We start from the raw sequence: 9,792 nt of genomic DNA, 5'->3' as shown, positions 1-9,792 counted from the left end.
ATCACCGTAGAGAGCGTTACTTATAGAATCCAAAGCTCGCGAGATATGAGATCCGACGACTTAACGAGGACGTTTTGCATCATTTTCAATTCCGAGGGTGCACAAAAGTACCGAGGGGACTATAGCTAGTGGACTACGTATCTCCTTAGCATAGTTATCAGATCACGTGTCCTATAGAGATTTATAAGTGTCCATACTGAATTCAGAGCACATGGTCAGTTCTATCATTTCAAACAAGAAATGTCCATATCAAAGCCATTTCTTTTATCATTCATTTTTTGAGGAAGCCCTTGTGCATATCTAATATAGTAAACCAATTACCCCTAATAGATTAATATTTTATAGTAATGTTTCATATCTACACGCAAGTAAATTTATACTTTGTTGATTGCATGCATTACTAGGATTCTGTGATGCTCGACAGAAAATTTATGGTCTGTTTAAAAAATTCTGGCTATTCCAGAAAACATTTTAATTCATACCCAGGTGTGAATGTCCCACCTATTAGAATATACACTGCATTTTTGAATTTCAGAAGGTAGGGGCTGAGGGGGAAAGGACTAGTCTAGACTTTAGAAACCATGAAAAACTGTAGTACTTTACCAGCTTACGGCCAATCACTTGACTGGTACAGTTCTGTCCAACATTTTGCTTTCTACAGCACAGAAATCAAGGATTTGCATGAGATTTTCTATTTCTGCATTCATCTCTTTTATTTTAAGAAACTGTTTTGCATAACATTACTATGTAATTTTTGTTATCTTATTTTGTCAATACCTTAAGCATTGTGGCTCTTCTGTAGTAATAAATTCCATTTAATCATGTTCAGTCTCTTTGTTCTTAACAAATTCATGGGCTAAAGATGTGTTCATGTTTCAAACATGGTCATATGTATCACTACATAATAGTAATGCATGGTATTATTTGGGTTAATGACAACTCTGAATGTAGTTTGAGATTGGACAGGGAGTAATTCCTTTAAGAGTTCAGCTCTAGAAACAAACCTGGTGGTGGCAGAAGTTTGAAATAAGTAGTAAGTGTGTGATATAACTAGGAGATTTTAATCATTGTTAGACAGACCAAGTAACTATGCTGTGATTAACCCTTTGTCACACACACACGTCACGCAGGTTCAGATGAGTTTTGATTTGTGACTTTGGGCAGTGTGTTTATTTTGAGCTTATAATGTGGATGGACAACTCTAATGAAATACAGACCACAGACACTAATAAAATTTGCACAAATAATATGTGCAGTAGTTTCTATGCCCCTAGTTTGACATTATACTTACTTTAGTCAAAGATGATACTCCAGGCTTAAATGATTTCACCATCCTTTCTCTTCAGGCAAAGAATAAACATTGTATATAAAATAGATATTTGCTTTGGCATATATTATAGTTTTTATTGGCCCAAAAAAAAGTACATTTTTTCCCGGAGATAAGTGGTAACTCAAGCAGGCATACAAAACAGGAGCAGAGCTAAGTACAAATAATAATTATGGATAGTGCTGCAGTCAATGAACAATACAAATTAGCAGGAATGCCTTCTTTTGAAAGCACACAATGGCTATTGTGGATAGCTTGAAAGTTTTCAGTTGAAACAAATTCAGATGCAGTTGAGCATTTAATATAAACACAAGTGTGTAGCACATGTAGCCTAAGATTCAATCAAGATGAAAAGCAACAGGGATTGTTATATATTTAATGTTTTACATTCCCAGCAGGACTACAAAAAAATGTATCTGTGGTGAAGATGATCTCAAATCTGGATTTGCTATTACACTGCTGATCACATCAGATATGAAGCGGAAAATGTGTCCAGGTCTGATAAATACACTTCTTTAATGTGTCTTTTATAACACATTTAATTCAGAAATTTGCACATAAAATGACCTTTCAAACATATGTCATTTTTGTGTAACATTAAAACACTTATTTGCTTATTTGCAAAGCATTTTACCCATATTTGTCTACTCTCCGGGAATTTCCAGGGGGCTTCCAAATTTCGGAGAGTCCTCCCGGACTCCCGCAAGAGTAGGCATCACCCCGGATAGTTGTGGGGGAGGAGCTTAATGACGCGATCACGCCATTAAGGCCTGTTCCCTGCTATGTAATGCAGAGAATTTTGCCATGTCATAGCAGGTGACGGGGCCAAAATGGCGCAATTCATCAAGCCCCTCCCCCAAACGCTCACCTCTTTCCCGCAAGCTCCAGGGAGACTAATTGAGAAGGTTGGCATGTATGATTTTACCAGGAAGAAATACATTGAGAATTACCTCTCATATTCACGTACGCCCTGGAAGCATCAAACACAATTGTGGCTGGTTGTAGATAGAAGGCATTAAGCATTACATTAGAGAGGGGTTACTAACAACCTCATTATCATGTTGTTTTGCAAATAGTCATCCTATATTCCTTATCTTTGACTATGTATTTTAAAATATATTGTGTAAGACATAGGTGTCTGCACTTGGATGTGTGATGGCTATTAAAGATGCATTTGACACCACAATCTTCCTCATCTGGGGCAAAAAGCTATTTTCCTTTTAATAACTTTCAGTCTGTGGCTTCCTGCTTACTGACATTTGTCTCCTGACACCATAATCACATGAGCGGAAAGGCCATTACCAACCCCCTAGGTCAGCACACTAATTGTCTGAAATATTCTGTGATAATGTGAACATTCTGATGATATATATGATTGGCTGCAGGTAGTTCTAACCCCACCCTTTGAAAATCTATGGATGGACATCCTAGATGAGCAGATGAAGATGGTATACGTCACATGAGCCTTAAAAAGTGAGCACAAACTCACTGACTCATGCAAAAAACAAATACTATACTAAAGGGAAAATATATATTATGTTTGGAGACCAAGAAGGTCATTTAACTGCATTTCATCCAATGGGATGTGCATATTTGTAGGGTCAAAGTCTACCAGCAGGCTTGGACTGGCCATAAACTCTAACTCTGTGGGTGTTGCACAGAGCAGGTTTCTAGAACACATTTTGGAGAAAAGTATATGAGGGCTACATAAATTCAAATTACCTGTATAGTAGACCATTGTAACTAGTTTTACCACTACAGTATGTCTTGCATACCTCAGTCCAACACTGCATATCGCTGGGAACTGTCTCAGTTTCTTCATAAGAGCTTAAGAGTAGTTTTAGAGTAGTGTAGATTCTAAGATATAGAGTTAGAGCATTGTTTAGGAGAAGCAAAGGCAAGCTAATACAGAGAAATGAGAAGTCTGGATGCACAAGGCAGATGAAACGATACTGTAAATACAGCCTTGACAAAGGGTGAGGTTACATGGCTACTTCGTTATGAACGCATGGTATATAATGGGAGAAGCTGAGTTATACATTGTAACGTTGCTTGTATGACAGGCAACCTATGATTTTCATGGAACATTCCATGCCAACTTCTGGACTCCACATTTAATTGGCTGGAAGATCATGGGCAAACAAATACATATGTGACACCGGCCTTAATCCTGGTCCATTGTGCAATATGATGTAACACATGCCCTTGTGTCAAACTCCAATTGTCCTATAGATTGTAAGCTTACGAGCAGGGTTCTCTTACCTCTCTGTCTGTATGTATTACCCAGTATTGTCTTATTAATGTTTGTTCCCAATTGTAAAGCGCTACGGAATTTGCTGGCGCTATATAAATAAATTTTGATGATGATGATGATAATGCTGCAACCAGCAAAAGGGAAGTAGGTGGCAGGAATGGTGCTTTAGCACATTTTTTCCATAAATCCAAGAGTAAGACCATAAACGTTTTTTTCTGAACTAAATACTTTTGATCATTCAATTACACTATAATGGTCCTAATAAGCGTTCTATAACATTTTAAGCAATATTATTACGATTCTGGGCAATAAGTAATATATATTTAGCTATTATGAGTGAACAGCACAATCAGAGTAGTATTACAGTTTTTACACACCAAGACATAGGGCTAGATTTACTAAGCTGCGGGTTTGAAAAAGTGGGGATGTTGCCTATAGCAACCAATCAGATTCTAGCTGTCATTTTGTAGAAGGTACTAAATAAATGAAAGCTAGAATCTGATTGGTTGCTATAGGCAACATCCCCACTTTTTCAAACCCGCAGCTTAGTAAATCTAGCCCATAGTGTGATATAGATTCTGCTAGTATGTTCAGATAAAGCTAAACTAATGCAGTTTATTATAGAAAAGGGAGTAAAAGGGAAACGTGGAAGAAATAACAAAATAAAGCACTCAATTATTTACATATTTTGACAAATGACAAGTTACTTGTTGAACAAAGTATAACACCATTAGGGATATTATTAGAGGCCACAGTTCAGGATTGTAGGTAAACATAGTCTGATTTACCTCTAAAGCATATCCACTTCTTGCCTACAGATGTAATGTTAAGGGATCTTAAGCTCACAGAAAAAGTTATGCAAGCTAACATATCTGCTTAACCAGAGGCGGATTGGCCATTCACTTTACCAGGATTTCTCCCAGTAGGCCAGTGCCCTAATGAGGCCTCTCTGATGACAGCTAATTTTCTTTTTAGTGGCTTTTCCTATTTTTTTTCATTCAGCGGCTGGAGGAAGCAGGGCAGGGGTGGGCTCGAGGCAGAGACCAGCCATGTCAATGATCTAATGATCTAATTGAGAAAGGCAGCCAGGCATCAAATCATACTACTGCCAGACTGCCTGTCTTTGCAGAGCGCGACTGTGGAGCTGTTAGTCTCTCGAGCTGAGGCTTACTTTCCTGAGCTCTGCAGAATTTCTCTAACGGATGTCAGCAGCAGGTAAGTATAATGGGCCTCTGGTGTGGGTGTTAAATGCCTGTCATTGTGTATGTAGAAAGAAGTGAGTGTGTGTATGTACGTATATGGCACTATGTGTGTGTTCCTATATGGCACTATGTGTGCGAGTGTAGATGGCATTGTGTGTGTATATGGCATTGTGTGTATATGGCAGTGTGTGTATATGTACGTGTGTGTGTGTGTGTGTGTATGGTGCTATATGTTTATATGTATATGGCACTATGTGTGTGTATGTATATGGCATTGTGTGTTTGTATATGGCATTGTGTGCATGTAAATGGCATTGTGTGTGTGTACAGTCATGGCCAAAAGTTTTAAGAATGACACAAATATTTGTTTTCACAAAGTTTGTTGCTTCAGTGTTTTTAGAACTTTTTGGCAGATGTTGCTATGGTATACTGTAGTAAAATTACAAGCTTTTCATAAGTGTCAAAGGCTTTTATTGACAATTACATTAAGTTTATGCAAAGAGTCAATATGTGCAGTGTTGACCCTTCTTTTTGAAGATCTCTGCAATTCATCCTGGCATACTGTCAATCAACATTTGGGCCACATACTGACTGATGGCCGCCCATTCTTGCCTAATCTATGTCAGAATTTGTGGGTCTTTGTTTCTCCACCCACCTCCTGAGGATTGACCACATGTTCTCAATGGGATTAAGATCTGGGGAGTTTTCTGGCCTTGGACCTAAAATTTCGATGTTTTGATCCCCGAGCCACTTAGTTATCACTTTTGCCTTATGGCAAGGTGTCCATCATGCTGGAAAAAGCATTGTTCATCACCAAAAAAACACAAAAATAAATCAGGTGCTAAGAATCAGAAACAGCACATGTGCCCAACCTACAGCTCTCCCAAACAGATATCTGGGTCTGATATAGAACAATACAACAAAAAATAGACAACTCTATAGTGCAAACACGTTTAATAATTACTATGAAAGCAATTCAAAACAAAGAGGTCTCTATGCATCAATCAGCCATCAATAATATCAAAGGAATTTTGGAGCAATTAGATCTCATGAAAGGTCTAGGCAGAGTATAAACAGACACTTTTGCACCGATATTGACCAAGATTTAACTTGGATAAAATGTGAACAAACAATTTAACCGGCTGGTATAGATTCAAACTCTCCTTAGCTAGGACAAAAAGGGTTATGTAAATAATTTCATAAGCATACGTAAAAAAACGTTGCACATAAATAGTCAGATCCATTAGCATGCGGACAAACACCGCAGCAGATTGTTCATCTGGTAGTTAGAGATAATTACAAGTAATAATTATTTCCTCTGATGTAACCATTATGCCAAATGGAGAAACACGTCAGGATAACGAGCTGATAAAGATTTTCTATCAATTGGATCTGGAACTTTGACCTTATCTAACCCCGGCGTTGTGGACGCTTAATATCAACCAACTCCGTTACCGTGTATCCACTGCATTATATCATCTCTAGAGATGTTCAATAACCCCTGTATTCTGGTTTTGGTTTTGGTTTTTGGATCTGGATTAACTTCGTGTTTTGGTTTTGTTTTGGGAAAACTGCCCTTGCATGTTTTGGTTTTCGATTGTTTTCAAAGATCCCTATTTTTTTATTGTTTTTTTTTTGCTAAAATCACATATTTTTTGCTTTTTTCCCCCTACATTATTATTAACCTCAATAACACTAATTTCAAGTCATTTGCAGTCAATTTTGACCACCTCACAGGTAACAATATTATTTTCATACTTTCAAGCAAAGACTGCAGATTTAGAAGACCAGGCCTGCCAGACCCATTCAACAATGACAATTAGCAATGGAGCTCTCCTCTTTGTGTGTTATCTATATAACACAGTGCAATGTGACTGCAGATTTAGAAGACCAAGCCTGCCAGACCTATTATTTCTATTTCAGCACTGACAATTAGCAATAGCGCTCTCCTGAATGTCACTGGAGACTTTGAAGAACACTGCTACCCCTCCTCTTTCTTTTCTACCTATGACGCTGCCCAACTGCTCTACAGACTGCTAAGAACTGTTCTATCCCTTCTGTGTCCCTCTGTGAAATTGCGCTGGATTGCCGTGGAGGGCGGTACTTATAGAATCCAAAGCTCGCGAGATCCGACGACGTAACGATGACGTATTGCCTCGTTTCCAATTCCGAGGGTGCGCGAAAGTACTCCGATCTGCTAAGTTCGGGTGAGTTTGGTTCTCCGGGAACCGAGCCTGAGCATCTCTAAACATCTCTAATAAAATCCAATGTTTTGCACTGAAATTAATCACATTATTCCTCCAAAGAGAGGATTACTCTATCAGTAATAAAAGACATTAGCCAGATAGCCATGGCTTTGAGAGATAGGTTTTGGGTATTTAAAAGTGTAATTCTTCAAGTAGGAGGTAGACATAAAGAATTTTCAATGCTAAGAAGATAGCTTAATATTATTTTAGTGCAGTAAACCAAATATAGAATCATAACCAGGGAAAAAAACGTAAGTGATTTTATTACGCAAAAAATAACAAAAAAGATCTCAAATAGATTACATACTTTAAAGTCATAATTCAGAAGCACTGGAGCCATGAGTACAATTTCAACCAGGGATCCTCTTGCATGGGCTTCCTCTGGGTGCTCCAGTTTCCTCCCACAATCTAAAAACATTGTCAGAATCAACACGCTACTTTGGATAGGTGAGACTAGAAACCACATCAGCCATTGGACTATGCCGGGTAATGATGTCTAAAAAAAAGTCTTGCCATGATGCCAATATCTTGCGCCAATGAGTAGTTTGGTTAAGTGCCAAAATATGCAGCAGACAGAACAACACGATATCCGCCACCTTAGCTGGGACATAGAGAAGCAGACCACCAGATTTATCAAGGCAACTGGATCTGGTCTTCAATATGTCAAAGGTACGTTCTATCACCTCTCTAGTGGCTGAGTGTGCTTCATTACATCAGTGTTTTGCAGGAGTTTGTGGATTCAACAGCGGTGTCATTAACCATGATTGACACCCATATACTGAGTCACCTAGAATGACACATAAATGCAATTTATAAAAAACAACAATAACACACACACACAAGAAAAATATATAATGCATGAAACTGCATGATTATTATATCACATATCCAGTAACTATCCCTCCGGTATTTCACCATTTTGAAATTTGTGAAAATTTGGGAAAATATACTTTTTATTTTAAAGAAAATGGATGAGAACAGTAAGAAACCAATGTTTAAAGGTGCACATTGGCACTTGTTTTTTTTTAGGAGAATAACTTATAAAAAAGGCACTAAAGCTTTCAGATGCAGCAATAATGACTATGTATATTTTTTTTAGGTTCATTGAAACAGCTTGAGGATGACCCCATTCAACCTCTGATCTGATCACTAGTACATTGCGGAGCCGGTGGGATTGATGTATTAGGTGTGGTACTCTGACTGCCGGAGGATGAGAGGGGAACAGGTAAGCGGGCCATTAGGATGATTTGCATTTGCCTGCATGCTGATACAAGTTTTCCTGACAGTTCTCTCACTGCCCCCATCAGATTAATAATTGCCGTATTCATTTGGATCAGGCTTGAATCAATTCTTTCAAAACTCGTACACATCCTAACTTGGGTCTGATGTATGCAGTGAATTTTTTGTATGCGCTTTGTCAACTGCTTTTCTATTCCGCTCATGGAATCTTGGTGGAACTGCAGTAAACTCAGCTGCACTTCCCGACAAATGCTGTATAGAAGCTGCCAAATTAGGAGCAGCTGACGGTTCTCCTTGGGTTGGTGGAGCTGTTTGAGGAAGGTTCTGCAGTGCAGCCCCCACAGACTCCACAACTTGCGTAAAATTATCCACACATTGAAGAATTATGTGTTCAGCTGCTAGGTCTTGTGCTGCTGTTTGTGACGTTCCAATATCGGACTCTGGTGATAGATATGCTTAGGGAGTTCCTTAGTAAATCAAACAAAAAAACAATAAATGAATGCACATAACCTCTACCAAACCATTTACAGAGGTTTATGTCTACAGGAAAAATTGTAATGACAGTGACATTAATTATGTTTTTTACATAGGTGGATTTACCTTCTAAGGAGTCCTCATCATCCTGGCAAGAGATCGCTGACGTTGTCTGCCTTTGAGATGAACCTGTGTATTTCAAATTTGGAGATGTTTGATATTAATATAGTTTGCGCGAAAATATTTGGAAGCTGTAAAAATAAAAAGATGACATCCACATGTCATTAGCACATTACCTTATATGTATCAGGCTTCAGCATTCAATGTGCAAACATGTATACCATTTATATGAGGCAGGATTATTAATTTTGCATAAGGGGTTAAAATATTTAAATCTAGACATTACTCACCATCCTTAGGTTAGGACAGAGGTAATCAGTGGTAATCAGTGACACCTGTGTACAGATGGACTTTTATATGGATGAACCATCAAAGGTCTGGATGACTTTGTTTCATTTAATGTAGTATTGTCACTTTCCCATATATCTGTTTACAGTGTGGTTGATTCTAACACATTATATAATGTGAACTAGGCAAACACAAGTATGTGAAAGAGCCTTTATTGTGGTCACTAGGTGACGTGTATTACATTATATTGTATCAAATGTTTCTAGGATCAAATGAAAACCTTAATGAGTATCTCCCATTTTATCATAAACACATTTCGAGATGATAATAAAAAATATTATCTTTATTTTGCCTTAAATGGGTTTTCTCCAACAAGACTACTCAATGACAGATTCTACTGGTAATAAGTTTATACTCTATAGTTAAACAAAATTAGTAACATTGAATGGCATGCATTGCTAGAAGCCCATGTGTTTTTTGTTGCTTATTTGTAAATGGGAAACATATTTTGCAATGCTGTACAATCAGGTATGTTAATTCAAGAAACCACAATGAGTAACTTAATACATGATACAGATGCATAGAGCGGAGAGTGCCATGCTCACTAGATTTGTACAGTGGTTTAGCCACAAGGATAAAGCC

The 9,792-nt window shown here is 37.9% G+C and overlaps 1 long non-coding RNA gene across 2 annotated transcripts; it reads left to right on the top strand.

Annotated features, from left to right (window-relative positions):
- Positions 1-4,698: 4,698 nt before the first annotated feature.
- LOC142142637 (uncharacterized) lies at positions 4,699-9,329 on the top strand. 2 transcript variants are annotated; one of them, XR_012689253.1, is made up of 3 exons: positions 4,699-4,796; positions 8,143-8,254; positions 8,859-9,329. It is a non-coding gene; the product is annotated as an uncharacterized LOC142142637 (long non-coding RNA). The 2 variants fall into 2 exon arrangements; XR_012689254.1 differs by lacking the exon at positions 4,699-4,796 and adding an exon at positions 7,596-7,698.
- Positions 9,330-9,792: the final 463 nt, after the last annotated feature.

This window comes from Mixophyes fleayi, chromosome 3 (assembly GCF_038048845.1).
Source record: "Mixophyes fleayi isolate aMixFle1 chromosome 3, aMixFle1.hap1, whole genome shotgun sequence".
NCBI classification, from domain to species: domain Eukaryota; kingdom Metazoa; phylum Chordata; class Amphibia; order Anura; family Limnodynastidae; genus Mixophyes; species Mixophyes fleayi.
Note: the sequence above shows the minus strand (reverse complement) of the source record. Positions and strands in the feature narration are given on the sequence as shown.